This window comes from Chrysemys picta, chromosome 10 (assembly GCF_011386835.1).
Source record: "Chrysemys picta bellii isolate R12L10 chromosome 10, ASM1138683v2, whole genome shotgun sequence".
Lineage (NCBI taxonomy): Eukaryota > Metazoa > Chordata > Testudines > Emydidae > Chrysemys > Chrysemys picta.
The window spans coordinates 73,660,521-73,678,103 of NC_088800.1; positions in this window are offsets into that span (position 1 = coordinate 73,660,521).

The following is a 17,583-nucleotide window of genomic DNA, read 5'->3' on the forward strand; positions in this document are numbered from 1 at the left end:
GAATTCTGAATCACAGTTCAGTGCCTGGGTCCATGGTTTGCTCCTGGAGTGATAGAGCTACTGTGCCACCCCTGGCTCAGGACGGATAGGGCTAGACTGTAACTTTACTATCTGATCAGCTGAATGTGATACAATTTGATGGATCTTTAAATATAGGATAAAATAGGATTTTGTTGCTATCAAATTAACTCTTATTGTAATTGCTTAAGCTTACCCAGAGCTAAGAGTAACTTCTTGGATCAGGGGGGTAGCGATCGATCTATCGGGGATCGATTTATCGTGTGTAGTGTAGACATGATCAATGGATCCCCAATCGCTCTCCCTTCGACTGCTGAACTCCAGCTCGGTGAGAGGTGGAAGCAAAGTCGAAGGGGGAGCCGCGGCAATCGACCCCACGCCATGAGAACGCGAGGTAAGTCGAACTAAGATACGTCGACTTCAGCTACGCTATTCTCGTAGCTGAAGTTGCATATCTTAGGTCGATTTCCCCCTTTCCCCCTTGCAGTGTAGACCAGGCCTTAGATAATGATGACTGTCATGCTTCAAAGATGGTCACATTGGCCTCTACTTCACCTCTCATCCCTCCCCCGCCCCGGATATTATTACTTTCAGTTTTAACAAAAACAGGGAGTGAGAAAAGAATTATTTACAGACTGAGACTAGATAAGAGCTGAGCTACTAAAATAGGAAAGGAGAATGGAAATGGACTTGAAATATAACAGAATCCAAATTATTAAAGAGACCAACCAAAGCAAAACTAGGTGGAAATATAATGATAACCAAGGGCCTGATCCAATCGGAATCTTTCTATTGACTTCAATGGGCTTGGGATCTGGCTCAATGTCTCCATCTAAAATCTTTTATTCATTGTCTCTCGATCTGAGAAGCAGAGAAACTGCCCTGAAGCACTGCTTCAGCAGTCAAACCCACAGCTCGTGCTGTCGTTCACACTCTGAGGGGGACAACGGAGCCTGTGTCTGTAGCACACCAGCACTTTTGTCAGTAAATTTTTGTCGGCCGGGGTGGAAAAAATACATCCCTGACCAACATAAGTTTCACTGACAAAAGCGCTGGTGTGGACAGTTCTATGTTAGTGGGAGACGCTCTCCTGCTGATAGAGCTACTGCTGCTCATCGGGGGTGGTTTAATCATGTAGACGGGAGAGCTCTCTCCCGCCGGCATAGAGCGGCTACATAAGAGACCTTACAGCAGTGCAGCTGTAAGATCTGTAGTGTAGACATAGCCTGAGCCTTTTAATCTAAGCACTAGCCCATCAATCCACTCACCAGATGAACCTGGGCCTTAGTTGCTGCTTCAAAGCAAAGGATACATGCAGACACCCTTAAATGATGCTCTTTCCTTCCCAGGCAACCTTCACGAATTGGCATCTTGCTAGCTTCCTTGGCAACTAGTGTGCAGTCTGTGTACCATTCCATTAAACTTCAAGTTGCCTTAGTTCATCTCTATCTGTCTGTCATTTTTAATGATCCAAATTTCCTAGGTGTGGCCTGAGCAAATGTTGTGCTCTCATACAGGTCTAAGTTGCTTTAGCACCAACTTCATCATCTTTACAGAATTATTTTCCACAGTTACGGCCCACTGGTGCATATCAATATATTAATTAGTCCAAACAATTGAGTGCCCAGATGCCTGACCATCACTATGTATGGTGGATTAAAATGAATCCAGAAGAAATATTCAAATGTCACTCAGGACGCTCTGCCACATAAAACAAGGGGATTAGATATGGTGAATTTCTGGTAATGAAAGCAGGCAATCACGTTCCCATCACATAATCCGCTTAAAAGGCCCTAGATTCCAGAGAGTGGAACTAAAATAACTTGACCTACCTTGGTCCTATAATCTTTAAATACTGCTTAACATCTGCTGTTCAGCACTTGGCAATAATATTTATTATGAGTTTTTAATAACATGCACTGTATCCAGGGTTTATATTAATTAACAGTGCACATATACACACAGAGACAAAAAAGCTTCATTATACTGGGGTTCAGACTGAAATGAGGCATTTGTGATTTGAGGGAAACAATCACAGAAGAAAGCTGCAGCTGAAAAAATCCAAAGAAAACAGGGAAGCCATGAAATACGTAGGGTTTATGGCTTGCACAGCAGCTCAGAGCAGGGAGGAAATGCAAGGTGTCCGCTTTCTTCCCTGCAGTGACTACGCTCATTTTTATGTAGCAGCACCAAGGAAGGGCCTCTATAGAGCCACTCTGTCCCCTCCTGCTCACGTGGGTACATGGGACCATGGGACAGAGCAATTAACACCACTCAGCTCCAACACCAGCTGAACAAGTATCCATTGCAGTTCAGGGCGCATAAACTTCCCTGAAATGATAGTTAAACGAGGGGAAAGCAATTAGGGAAAACTAAAACCCAGCTGAAATGTAAACCAGGTCAGCTATGAATAGGTTGATGAACAGCCCGACCCTTTTCCTATTGAAATCAATGCCAAAGGCCTACAGACTTCAGGGGGGACAGGATCCGGCCCTAAACTGTGTTAACAGGAAACATTCAACTACTATGGTGTGGAATTCATAGATTCATTGCATTTACGGCCAGCAGGGACCATTCGATCATCTAGTCTGATCTTCTGTATAACAAGGCCCATTAAATTTCATTCAGTTACTCTGTACTGAGCCCAATAACTTGCATTTGTCTAAAATATATCTTCTAGAAAGGCATCCAGTCTTGATTTGAAGACAACAAGAGATGGAAAATCTAACGCTTCCCTGAGTAATTTATTTCCATGTTTCATCACCCTCACGATTAAAAATATGTGCTTAATTTCTAATTTGAATTTGTCTGGTCTCAGCTGTTGGTTCTGGTTCTGCCTTTCTCTGTTAGACTAAAGAGCCCTTTAGTATTTGGTATTTGCTGTAATCAAGTCACCTCTCAGTTCTTGTTTTTGATAAGCTAACCAGATTGAGCTCTTTAAGACTCTCACTATAAGGCAAGGGTCTCAAACTCAATTTACCTTAGGGCCAGGGCCAGGGCCAGTCCTCAAATCCTCCCAGCGGGCCAATAATGACGCTGAAGATGGTGTTCAGAAAAGAAAACGTTTATATTGTAATTTTTATTTTGAATTTCTTCGAAATAATAAAACTGTCATACAACTTTATACAATTCTTTGCCTGCCAGAGAGTTTTTAGTGTTTGCCAGACACCTGGCAACGCTTCAGTTCTGTCAGTTTGTTGATGTTTGGCCTCAGTGATGAAGCCGTTGAAACCTTCAGGACTGTAGCAAGATGATCAATTGATAGCTGTGTTTGGTCCGCTTTCCCACACTCCATGCTCTGCTGACAGCAGGACCTTGCTGGGCTGGGCCTCCTTGGGCACAAAAGCGGCTGAGGAGGAGGCACAGTCATGGTCTGCCCACTGGTCAGATGCAGGGGTTGAGGAGCATGGCTACTACCCTAAAGAGATGGGGCAGTGGGTGGTTCTAACCCTCCTTGTGTGTCTGGGATTATGCTTCCATCAGGTTCAGTGCCTCCTGGTGCTCCTGCTGAGATGGCCTCTCCTACACAACATACCAACAGTACATGGGACAGTGGGTAAAAAAGTAAATACAGGGCCCCATTTCATTACACAGACCTGCAGTGCCAACAGCTAGAAAGAGCCTCTTCCCTTTCTTCTTATCTTCACCTTATCTTATCTGCAGGCACCAGGCACAATGCCTCCGTGCAGGCGCTGTCCCCCGGACCTCCCATTGGCCACGGAGTCAGCGCTCGGGGAGGGGAGACGGAGGCAGCGTGCCCCCTTGCACTGTCATTGGAGCCTCATGAGTCATGCTACCTTCCAGCCCATTTTCCTACCCTTTTCCCTCGCTCCCTTGGCCTCATGCCACCCTGGCTGATTCTGCCCGGCGACTAGTGGCACTGCCTCCATGGCTGACTCTGCCTGGCGACTCTGTCCCTCTCCCCCAGCCAATGGGAGCTGCGGGGGGCGGTGCCTGCAGCAGACAGAGCTGGCAGCATGGCTGCATCTCTCCCGCCCGCTCCCTTCCCGCTCCCCACCCCTCCGGCCGGCAGCCACGAGGGCCGGATGAAAAACTTTTAAAAAAGTTTCTGTGAGACGCAGTGGGGAGGTTCTCGTGCTGCAGATGGCCCACGGGCCGGGACTTTGAGACCCCTGCTGTTAGGCATTTTCTCTAGCCCTCGAATAATTGTTTTGGCCCTTTTCTGCACACTGTCTAGTATTTCAATATTGGTTTTAAAATGTGAACACCAGAACTGTGCACAGTATTCCATATTGGTCTCACCAGTGCCATACACACAGGTAAAATCACCTCCCTGCTCCTACTCACTATGCCCCTGTTTCTACATCCAAGAATGGCATGAATGCTTTTTGTGACAGCATTGCCCTGGGACTAATATTCATTTGCTTGTCCACTATGGTCCCTAAATACTTTTCAGAGTCACTGATTTCCAAGATACAGTTCCCCCCATTCTGTAGGTGTGGCCTGCATGCCTTGTTTCTAGATGTATAACTTTGCATTTGGCTGTAATACTAAAACCAGCTTACTAAGTGATCCAAATCTCTCTGTATGACTGTCTTATACTCATTATTTACCCTTTCACCAATCTTTGTGTCATCTACAAATTTTTATATTTACTTCCAGATCATTGATGACAATATTGAATAGTGTTGGGCCTAATTCTGATCCCTGAGGAACCCCACTAGAAATACTGCTCATTTGATGATGATTCTGCATTGATGACTACTTTTTGAGACTTAGCCAGTTCTTAATCCATTTACAGGTGCCTTATTTGAAACTACAAAGTACCACAATAAATACACTAAAAGTTAAAATCTCAATCTTTTTTAGCAGCAGCAAGTTTTTCCTCTCAGCATTTCCCTGAGAGCAGATCAATACCTATTCCCTTTTATTTTGTCATTTTTCAGTAGTTGGATAGCTTAGGTAACCCGATCAATAAAGTGTATACTGTTTCCTCCCACACTGGTAGGTCTCCAAATTGACCTTCTGCGCGGGAGTTCTATAGGGAACTCAGGTTTCTGTATGGAATATCAACTCAATATGTCTCTTTGAAGTCTTTTACCAATCATTCTTTCTTTTCCTCTTCAGCTATATGTGTCCTTAGCTCTTTCTAGCATGGGGATTTGAATGCATGTAGCATCTTTATTAAATACCGTGGGCCTCATTCTGATCTCAGATGGGCTCTGATTTAGGAACGCACTTAAGCACATGCCTAGCTTTAAGCACATGGATAAGTGCTTTTCTGAATTGGGGACTTAGACTGGTTTTGCACCAATAATTCCCAGGACTTTATTCCTGTTTTATATTGGTGTCAGAAGGAGAATCAAACCTTATGCTTTTTAAGGAACCCTCCTGCCTGGGTATATGGCCTGCAAATTGTGCAATTTCCATGTAAAGGTTCAAATTCCGCAGAATATCTTCACTGAAGTCAATGATGCTTTTGGTAAGTTTGCTGCTGCATGCCATCCCAGAAGTGGCTACATTTAAGTGATGTCGTATGTCTCCAGTTTCAAAGGGCTTTAGGTACTATGTATGTATACGTCATATGCGTAAACTAGCAATTTATGTTAATATACTCTGGATTTCTAAGTATCTAATTTATTAATTAAGAAACACTATTGGCCTGATTTCCTTTTCTCTGACACTGGTGTAAATCAGGAGTGACTCCACTGAAATTAATAGCTTTACACTGGTGTAAAACTGGTGCAAGTCAGAAGAGAATTGGGCCCTCTATATGGTAAAAGTGTGTAAACCAAGGTTTCAAATCAGTTTGTGTCATATGACAATGGTAAAGAATCACTGACAGAGTCACTTCCTTCTAAATGGTGAAGAAAGAGCTTTCTTTGAATAAGGAAAACAGAATTGTTCCTAAAACTATTGTCTCCTGCAGGGTTTCTGCCTAGAACAGGAGTTTCATGCTGTTTCACACCCTGAACCACTTCTCATTAGAGTGATTATCCCATTTAAAATTGTGTGGGGTGCTTTCCCCGCCATTCACGATCTCACCGCATCCCTGTGGCAAAGACATGAATTACGGACATGCGAAAGTTACACTAGGAAAGTATTTAGTGTCCATTTAGCTGTCTTTTAATGAAATGCAGCAGCTAAAGACAAGGAGGAGAACCACAATTACTAGCCAGCTGATGGCACATCCCCAGCAAGTGCTCAGCAGAACACAGTTCTCAGAACACAGTTTGGGAACTCCTACTTCTACTGTTAGGGTCCTCATTACTATAGAATCTGAGCACCTCACAGTTGTAATGCACTTATCCCCACAACACCCCTGTGAGGTAGGGGAGTGATTTTACTCCCCTTATGCAAGTGGTGAATTGAGGTTCCGCTAGCTTAAATTAATTGCCCCAGCTCACAAAGGAAGTCTGTGGCAGCACAGGGAATTGAATCCATGTCTTCCAAGGGTGGAAAACTGTGTTAGCATTATATGCTATCACTTTAAATTCTAAGGGGTTTTCCTGGTCCTGTTTGCAGGATAGTGGGTTGTGTAGGGAGGCATGCAAGTTGGGGTCTTCAGCAGAAAGTCTGCAAAGAGCCAGCCTAAAGCAAGAGGGAGTGAATTGAGCCTCCCTGAGGGAGCAGCCTGCTTTGTCTCTCTCTTTCTTTTTGGGTCCTGGCTGTTATTGTTCTATTTTTTCTCAGAATCCCAGTGTTATATTGCAGCTTCCAGAAAGAGTATTTTATACTTCCCCGTTTGTATGCCATAACATAACACCAAATCTCAGGCAGATGCTCCAACTGTTGGGTGTTCCTTGCACTTGATGAGAGACACAAGCATGCACATGAAGGAGAAGTTAGCCTTAAACCTATCAAGTGAAAATCAACATCTATCCCGCCGATCAGTGCTAGGCATGTGGCCCCCAATGATTTGCAAGAAGATATTTGACAAATTAACTTCATGACTGTGTGATCTGCATATCTTAATTTGTATGCCTTGACAAGTATTATTTTGTAATTCTAGTTAAAGATGAATGCTGCGTAAGACAGTGCAATCTTCCTGGACTTCATCCCTCTGTGCACAGCATTCTTTGTTGTTAGTCGGAAGTCTTTTATAAATTCCAAATCAATAACGCTTTTAAAAATAAAAAAGGATCCGAAAGCAATAAGTCCAGTTGCAGACTTAATCAGATCATCTTTATTGGAATTGTAGACTTTGTCTCCTCAAGATGTTCTCACCCAACAAAATCAATATGGACACAAGTAAAGTCAATTCATTTTCAGGCCCCAAGCACCGCAAAAGTGGTGAGTGGAATTTGGGAGGGGATTGAGGGATTCTGCCGTCTACATTAGCTGTGTGAGTGAAATAGCAGAGATAGGATCGACCACAAAACACTGAGGCAGATTTCAAACACTTGAATGTTTGGATCGTGAGTGTCAGTTCTTCCTCTCACAGAGACAAAGCCATTTAAAAATGAGGCTCTAGATACAGGTTTCAGAGCCAGCATTTTGGGTTGATTTCTCACTGTTAAAACATTAGAAGAGTTCCTGGTCTTGAAGAAATGTTTAGCTCTGAAGAGGTGGGATGGAGTCCTGGGGAAAGAGAGAATATGGTCTGATTTTTTTAAAAAAATTCTCCTATAAATATTTGCCTGTTTGGGGCCTAACTCTGATCTTACTTACGTGGGCGTTATACCTTAGATTTCAGTGGAATTACTCCTGATGTACATTGTGGGAAATCAGAATCAAGCTTGATCTTGCCAAACCAGAGTCTGCACACCTTCTTTTATATATAGTTGAACCTTGCTCTCTCCACCAAACCTCAGAGTGAGTGTGACACTTCCCATGGGTACAAGGTCTCTGAAGCACCTCACCACCATAGGCATGGTGTGGTGGGGCGATTACCCCACACCCAGAGAGACTGGGCTGCGGCAGGCCTAGGCGCCTGCGTAGACGCGCGGCCACTCAGGAGAGGGCTTACTGGGAGCCAATAAGAAGGCAGATTGGAGCCAGCCAATCAGGGCCCGGCTTAGCCATATAAAAGGCTGCCCAGAGCAGGAGCAGTGAGTCTGTCCCAGGCCTTCAGAGGGGAAGGTCTGTCTCCAGAGCTGGGAGGCCAGCACCATGGACAGCGCAGTGCAGGCTGCCTGAGAGAGTGGGAGAAGGCCCCACTCCATAGCCTGCTAGGCGGCAGGCCTGGGAGGAGGAGGCCTACCGTAGAGAAGGGCTGTTGGGGAAGTAGTCCAGAGGGATAGTCAGAGGAGGAAGGAGAAGAAGGACAGTGAGACTGTCACCCGAGGGCCTCTGGACCGGGACTCAGAGTAGTGGGCGGGCCTGAGTCTCCCCCCCCCCCCCCCTTTTCCCCCTTTGTTTGCTGTGCTGCCCCACGCACAGCCACGGGTCGCAGGGAGCGGCCGGTCAGAACCACACCAGGTCCTGGACTGTGAGGATCAGACTCGAGGGTGTGGGGCTGTTGTTTAACGCCCCCCCCCCCCGGAAGGGGGTGTGAATGGACCCGGGGAACACTGTCGGAGGGCAGTGCTCCGGAAGAGGACGCCGTACGTGGAGAGCAGCGCAAACCCGCACACCCAACGACGGCAAGACGACAGGCGGGACGCCACCCAAAGAGGGTGCTCTACTGGCTAAAACTAATTCCCCAAGATGACCAGGAGGAGGCGCCACGGCGGTGAGCTACTACCCTGTATAGGTTAGGGATAGACACACACACTGTCCCTGTATCCTCTGAATGTCCCTCTACAGTGCTCCGCCTTTGATCCACTGAACACGCACAGATCCTTTACTCCCAAGGGAATAGAAATTACAAGATTCAGTTCAGGGTCACCACTCCACTTAACACACAATACTTAGAAATATTTATAGTGAAAACAAGATAATACAAGTTCATTATAAAAAACCAAAAATTCAGATGATGTAAGATTATTGGACACAAATAGTTACATATAAAACAACATCATATCATGCTTTCTAGAGATTAAAACTTAACTCAGAAGACATTTCCTATTTCCCAGAGGATAGTTTATCCCAAGTCCTGGCCTCAGCATTTTCAACCAGCATGGCTGAGAAGCCCCTTTCATAAGTGTGATAAGATATCCACACCACATAAGGCAGAGCCATAGGTGCTGGAAGTAGGGGTGCTACTGCTCCCCCCGGCTTGGTTTCCATCATACACAGGGTTTATAGTTTGGTTCAATGGCTCTCAGCCCCTCCACTATACAAATTGTTCCAGCACCCTTGGGCAGAGCAGGTTGTTAGGACAATTAATCTGATAGCCTGCACCTGGGTGAGAGCCAGAGCCTGAAACTCTAATTGATGATGAAGCCTAGCTGGACAGGGGCTTGTAGAAAGCCAGTAAGTAAGACTGGAAGGGGGCTGCAGGTAGTCTGTAGTTACTCCTGGGGAGAAGAGAGGTATGTTTGGGGCTATGGAGGCTGTCAAGAAGTCAGAGAGAGTGTAGTCTGTAGCTCCTTCCTGAGAGCAGGGAGTTTGGGGTTGTAAACTCAGAGGAGGTCCAGAAGATAAAGAGGGAAGAAGTCCAGGGAAGTAGCAACAGGATCTGGGAGCTAGCAGACTATAGCTGTCAAATATAAGGTCCCTGGCCTGGAACCCAGAGTAGTGGGTGAGCCTAGGTTCCCCTACTAGTTGCTGGGACAGCAGCACTGGACCTGGCCTTGGGCTGGAAGGTTGACTGGAATGGCCAATGGGACTTTGATACCCTGGAAGGGGAGAGCTATAGTGATCTGGCTGGAGGGCTGAGTCATGAAGAAGGAGCACCCTGAATCTGTGAGAAAGATAGAGACCACAGGGTGAGGAACTGGCAGATGGAGGTATCAGACTGGTGAAGAGTTAATTCCCAGGGTGGCCAGAAGGAGGTGCCCTAGGGGGTAAGTACCCTGTGGAAATAAGATCAAGCCTGCTGGTAGCTTGTCTTCACAGACTGAAGGGTGCCAGAGTGTCCCTGTGCACCTCCAGATAGACCAGACTGTGCTTTGAAAACAGGGTTCCCTCCCATCCCCCCCCGCAATGTCTACCTCTTCCTTCTGAAGTCTCTGAAAGCTCTATATTAGCATTTGAGTCAGTATCCTAATAGATTTCCATTGTAAGGCACAGAATGGTCTGCCAGAAAGATAGATTTCTCCAGGCAGGAGACCCTTATCTCAAGGCGTTCTACCTCTGAGTGATGTGTTCTTAATTACAAGGCCTAGAGAAAATACTTGTGTGATATATATATCTGTATATATCCAGAATAATTATGGTGAGCAGTGTGACAGGCTTTCATTAGAGACCCTAAATAACACACTTGTGGTGAACCCAGGCTATCCCTGAACCCCTATCTATCCTTGTTCCTCTGCCAGTATTGCTACATCTTGATTGCTATTCAAGGATCTTTTAAGCCTAACAAAAAGCTGTATGTTCAATAGAGTTGTGTACTGTTCTTTTGTGCAGCTCACATTAAGCAGTAAATAATATAACTGAGCCTTTGCTGTATGGTCTGGTTGTCTTATTAATATTCACTTGAAAAGAATGAAGACTAATGTTGAGAGATGGATTAATAGATTCAATAGCGCTGGCTGAAAAACTTCACTCTTTTTTTAATGAGAAAAAAGGGACACTTTTACACTAATGCTTTTTGCAAACTTTTGACCTAGGATTAATGGGGGCGGGGGAGGAGGAGGGAGGAATGGGGTAGCTTGTGGGTGTTTTGGTTTTTATTTTTTTTCTGGGGTAAGGAGGGCAAAGGCAATTGCTTATCTTCTCTTTTGGTTTGCCTAGATACTTAAGGCATTTGGCCCTGATTCAAATGAGTCTTCAAGCACCTGCCTACATTTAAGCACATGAAGAGTCCTCTTAAGTGAAACTATGCATATGATTTCAGGGGAACTGTGCACCTTGCTGAATCATGGTCTTTGTTATGCATCCATCACCCTAGTGCCTGGGTTCTTGGAGTGAGGCTGTATATTTTAGATAGTGTGGTTTTTTTTTTTTAAATTTAATTTAATTTTCTGCCCTTCCTTCCTAGCTAAGTACTCAGCCCATCCTCTGGAAGTTGCAATCAATGGTCTGAAAACACTACTGTTGCTTAATAAATAATTAAACTTGAGAGACAGTAAGCTGGAGTTAATTAGGACACAAAGTCACCTTTTTACTAGGCCTTTTTACAAGTGTTCCAGGAAAACTCATTCAATATATATAGGGCAAGACTCACCAGAACATTCTGGCTGCTTTGAACCACTCTGCAATGCAAACCAGCCACAAACCTATCAGAACTGTCTGGTTAAGCTGGGTTTATGGCCACTTTGAGTTACAAGAAGAGTGCACAGCAGTTGTGGGCAATCTGGTCCATACTATACCAATGCCTGATGCTCTAGATGAGCAATTCTCACCTGGGGTCTGGGGCCCCCTGAGGGGCTGTGAGCAGGTTTCAGGGGATCCACCAAGCAGGGTTAGCATTAGACTTGCTGGAGCCCAGGGTGGAAAGCTGGAGCCCCATTGTGTGGGGTAGAAGTCTGGGGCCCTGAGTCCCACCACCCAGGGCTGAAACCAGAGCAACTTAGCTGTGTGGGGCCCCAGGCAATTGTCCAGGTTGCTACCCCCTAAAGCCTGCCCTGGCTTTTAATCTAATGGATATGCAGAAAACAGTTGTTATAACATATTGAGGGGGCCTCAGAAAGAAAAAGGTTGAGAACCCCTGCTCTAGAGCACAGAGGGCCTGGGTCGCTGCCCCCATCTTTCTTTTAAGGGCATATTTTTCCTATTGATGTTAATTCACATTAAGAGCCCTTGGGTTCTTGTTCAATATTATCTCACCCTCTTCTCCTTGGTCAGCCCTGAGGTCCAACACCATAAGGATGCTCTTCTAAGAGATACTTAGCTGGTCTGTCACCCTAACTACATGCTCTAACCACTGGAGGTGTTTGGATTTCACTACATTTACTATATGTGGTTCACCATACTATACAACTTCCTTTCTCTTAATGATTATACACCTCTACCCTGATATAACATGACCCGATATAACACGGGTTTGCATACAACGCGGTAAAGCAGCGCTCCGGCAGATCAGCGCATCAGCTCCCAGCTGCGGCGCTTCGCTTCCTGCCACCGGCGAGTGCGGGGAGGTTGGGGAAAGGACCCCCCCCACCCCATACTCACCTGCTGCAGGAAGCAGAGTGCCGCGGCTGGGAGAGTGGAGTGGACTGGGCTGGGCCAGGCTGCTCTGCTTCTGCCAGTGAGTCCGGGACCTTTCCCCACCCCCACACCTCCTGCGACACGGCCGGGGCAAGAAGAGCAGAGCAGGCTGGGGCCACGGTGCTCTGTTTCCCATTGCAGGTGAGTATGGGGGGCGTCCTTTCCCCAGTCTCCCCACACTCACTGGAAGCGGAGCGCCGCAGCTGGGAGGTGGCAGAGTGGAGCGGGCTGGGGCCAGGCTGCTCCACTTCCCGCTGCTGCCGGTGAGTGCCTGTCAGGGGGCGGGGTGTGTGGATAGGGGGCGGGGCAGTCAGGGGACAGGGTGCTTGGGTGGGGTTTTGGGGGTGATTAGGGGCGAGGGTTTCTGGAGGGGGCAATCAGGGAACCAGGAACAGGGGAACCAAAGCAAGTTCGATATAACGCAGTTTCATCTATAGCACGGTACGATTTTTTATTTATTTTTTTTGTCTCCGGAGGACCGTGTTATATCGGGGTAGACGTGTATAAGTAATATGTGATCCTGCAAGATAACGCCATCTGGCTGAAACCCTGTGCGCAGGTGGAGCCACGTAGGCTTAGATGGATCTGTGAAGTAAAACACTTGCAGGATCAGGGATATAATATATAGAATATATTATATCCGATGCTACTGAAGGAAAAAACACTGCTGCTGAGAGAAGCAAAATAAAAGTGAATCTCAGATGTGAGAGAATGAATCCTTGATTAGAACATTCAAAGGCTGCTAGTGGTTGGACTAGATAACTAGAAATTTAGCAGACTGTAACACTTACAGTCTGCAGGGTCTCTTTCTTCATATGTTCTGTCTTCCCACCAGCCATTTCAAGTACATGGACATGAGGAGCACAAAGCAGGGTTAATTTTATGTAACATAAATTAATAAAAGCTGTGCAAAAGAATTTTTCAAAGACTTGCTTGCTAAATAAATTACTGTTCATGTTTTATTCAAAGTCTCGCGCTGCCAGCAGAGAACACAAAAAACAAGCACACTTTCAATTAAAGTAGCAGCCAGGATTTTCCTTCTGGCACCTACGTGACTTTTTCCCCCTCCTCATCCTCAGTGGTATTGTATGTTGCAATTTGCACCATATAATCACGTGTGCGTGCTTGCATACACACCGTATGAGCCTATATCTTAGAGCTTGTAACTTGCAGTACTCCTTTCAGAAAACATTTTCAGGCAAACATCCTTGCAAATGCAGCTGGAGTTATAGTATTGGTGTCAGGAAGGGGTTATATTACTGGTATCAGACTTTACATAGTATGACCTTGGTCCCTCTTTGGGGTGAGGCTTTAAACCCCCTAGGACAGAGGGTGGGCTGCTGCCAGGCTGGAGAATGGTTGGACTGGGGCCATCAGGGATTTACATTTCTAACGGGACAGATGTCTCTTTGCGTCTCCCAAACATCTGCTTACAAATTCTATTTAAGGAAACCCTGAAAACAGTTTTAAGGGCAGGGTTGAGGTTACAGCAGGTTATTGGCGTTGTGCCACAAAGGCTGTGTCAACACACAATTTCCAGCAATTCCCCCGCTGCTGGTTTAGCTCTAATGGAAGTGCCAGGGGAGACTGGACACAGGCATTTTTACCACCATGTTTTCTAAACACACTTGAAGCAGCATTAAACAGTATGGGTTAGGTTGTGTCCCCTCTGCTCACACTGGTGAGCAGTTACTTACATGAGTAATCCAATTGACTGGTGCGTAATGGCCCCATAGGGGTAAAAATACCTGTGCCCATCCTACACTGGGCTGCCATTGATGCTACTACTGATAGAGCTGTCCTAGTGCTAGACCGGTTGTGGGAGAATGGTTGAAAATTCTCATTATAGTTAAGGCTAAATAAGGTGGCCTTCAACCTACAGCACTCAGGGTTTGGCCCAATGTCCATTTGAAGCCAAGGGAAATCTCTCCATTGACTGCAGTAGGCATTGGATGAGACTTAGGGTCTGGATATGGCTGCTTAACCAGTGGACAAAACTTAAAGCCATTTTTCTCCTACCACAGTACCCCCATTTTCAATTTTCTGAACAGTTCCCCATTATTTGAATACCGAGTGAGCCAGGCGTGTCTGATGTCACCTTCTGTAAGTGTCGGGGATCAAATCTACTGTGTTAGGCTTCCGAGCACTTGGAGCAATAGTGTCTGTTCAGGGGAGCTGGGACTTCTTGACAGAAAGATGAATACGCTGTTAGGGAACTAATGCAGAATTTATTAGATAGAAAAATAGATCTGCTGAATGCTCCCCTCTAATGATGATGATACTAGACCCACAAGTGGAGTATTAATTATCCCATGTCCTTGCTTGTCGGTGAGAATCAAATTAAATGGTTGAAATAAGCAAAGGGAAAGTGTGTGTGTACTTGAGATTCATATGGGCTAATCAAGGAATCTAAGGACAGTTTGCAGATTGGTCACATTTACCTCTTTTTAGAAAGGAGGTAGCTGTTGTGAAGGGGCATGCAAGGGTAACACTCTCAAGGAGAAGTTAATGAGGTCAATTGGACCCATCTTGCAGCAGATGTCAGAGGTGGAGAGGGACTTAACAAGAGAAGGTCCGGCTCAGTTTGGGGCTGACCAGGAAAGAAGCAGAGCTCTGCTTTCCCCTTGGTGAGGGCTAAAGTCGGGCTTCCAAGTCTGAAAAGTTTGCGGCCTTGGACGGGCTGCCTGGTGGTTGGGATGACTGGGCCCAGGGAGGCTGACCAAACGAATAGCTGCATGAAGACAAGCTCTCAGCAGAAGTTTTGCAGGGTCCTGCTGAAGGCTCGTTGGAGGACTCTGCTTTGAGTTCTTAGCATTCATTTAGTTTTGGACTTTAATGCCATTGAAGGGATGGGTCTCCAGTATGCGTTTCCCTGAGGGCTAAAGCACCACTGCTCCAGACCCTGTGAGAGGTGACAGCTGACTGTTAGAGTCTGCCACAGGGTGAATGGTGCCCTGCTAGCCAAAAGGAGGCACCACAGAGGTAATGGAGGAACAAACTGGGCTAAAGAGGCAGTAAATTCACATCTTTAAATGACCAACAGAAATAACTTTAACTATTTGGTGTGTCAAAGGAGAAAGGTAGCTTGAGCCTAAACAAGCTAAGCCGGGCACAGAATCTCTATGGTACTGGGCATTCAGCATGGTGTAGATAGCACCTGCACACTGTAGGTAATGAGATGCTTACTGTAAAGATCTAGGACCCTGGATAGGCAGATATGAAAGGAAGAAATGGACATGTGCAGTGAATACTTCAGGTGCTAGATAAACTTTATAGAATCATAGACTATCAGGGTTGGAAAGGACCTCAGGAGGTCATCTAGTCCAACCCCCTGCTCAAAGCAGGACTAATCCCCAGACAGACTTTTACCCCAGTTCCCTAAATGGCCCCCTCAAGGATTGAGCTCACAACCCTGGGTTTAGCAGGCCAATGCTCAAACCAATGAGCTATCCCTCCCCCCAAGGAAACTGAGAATGAAAAAGCAGACTGGAGAAAAGACCTAAGCTTTCCAGCCTAGCTGTGCAATTGTAGAGCATGGGGAATAATATTTCCTCAGGGGACCAAGTCTGAACTTGGGACTGGCAACCTAAAGAGATGGAAGGAAAGAAAGAAAGAGCATGTAGCTTCCTGAAAGAGTGCTAGGGAAGCTGGGGATATTCGAGTGCATGTTTTAATTCTGCACATTGAATAGGCCTGAAACATCAAGATTTAGAATTGCATCTGGACTTTCCCTTTGCATTGGCCCTCTGTGCAAGGGTGAATCCTCCACAGCAGTTCTCTTGTCTCTTTCTAACTTCCACTTGGTCTTCCTTTTTTATTCTTAAAGAATACCCCTATCCCTGCACCTTGATGGATCAGAAATATATTAAAGTGCTGGGTCTCTGGCATGGGTAGCATCATACTCATTCAAGTTAATGGTAGGTGCTCTTCTCATGTGTCATTCGGGTACATTTAATGACATCAAAATCTGAAATGTGTCCTGGACAGTCAGAATGAGTGTAAATTCTTGCAACGGCAGGAAAAATGTGACCCCTGGTGTTAGTGGCTAATATAGAATGAGAAACCTGCTCAGGTATGCAAAGAACCTTCGGGCATCCTTTTGCACCTTGCACAGATCCAGTTACATGAACCTTTATAGAATCAGAGAATTCTAGGACTGGAAGGGACCTTGAGAGATCATCTAGTCCAGTCTCCTGCACTCATGGCAGGACTAAGTATTATCTAGACCATGCCTGACAGGTGTCTGTCTAACATGCTCTTAAATCTCCAATGATAGAGATTCCACAACCTCCCTAGGCAATTTATTCCAGTGCTTAACCATCCTGACAATTAGGAAGTTTTTTCTAATGTCCAACCTAAATCTCCCTTGCTGCAATTTAAGCCCATTGCTTCTTGTCCTATCCTCAGAGGTTAAGGAGAACAATTTTTCTCCCTCCTCCTTGTAACAACCTTGTGTGTACTTGAAAACTGTTATGTCCCCTCTCCGTTCTCTTCTCCACACTAAACAAACCCAATTTTTTAAATCTTCCCTCATAGGTCATGTTTTCTAATCATTTTTGCTGCTCTCCTCTGGACTTTCTCCAGTTTGTCCACATCTTTCCTGAAATGTGGTGCTCAGAACTGGACCCAATACTCCAGTTGAGACCTAATTGGCGCAGAGTAGAGCGGAAGAATTACTTCGCATGTCTTGTTTACAACACTTCTGCTAATACATACCAGAATGATGTTTGCTTTTTTTTTTTTTTTTTTTTTCCAACAGTGTTACACTGTTCATCGTATTTAGCTTGTGCTCCACTAGGATCCCCAGATCCCTTTCCAACTTGATCCTTGGGCCAGCAGATGCTGGTCAGGCAGGCCCTGAGAGGTAACTTGGTGCTGCTCTGCACTACACCTGCTACAATATTCCCAGCGGGGTCGTTCTGGCAGCTAGGGGTTGCTGGGTCACAGCAGCACCCCACCCATACCTCCTGGCCATGCTTTCTAACACTGGTTCTGGGTCATCAGGAGCCTCTCCTGTGCTGAGAGACTCCCCAGCAGGCTGGTTAAGTCTGCTTTGTGCTTCTGGAGTACTGCAAAGCAGTCTCACTGGGGACAGAAGCTGGTCCCGCTGTTCTCTTCTTGGACCTAGTTCTAGGAGATGCTGAGGGAACCTACCCCCCATGGGATCGAGCCTCTGGAGAGAAACACTTTTCAGCTAGTCTATAGAGAAATCCAGTACCCCCACTGGTTGGATTATCATTGTAAACTGGTTCTTAGACAGCAACACACAAATACAGATACCTATAAAGCTTTATTACGAGCATGAACAAAGTCCTTCCCTGCAATGTTAAAACACAGGCTGGAACAAAGTAATCAAAATGATAGCATTCTGGGATGATCCCCATGTCTCTACACTGAAGGCTGGAGAAT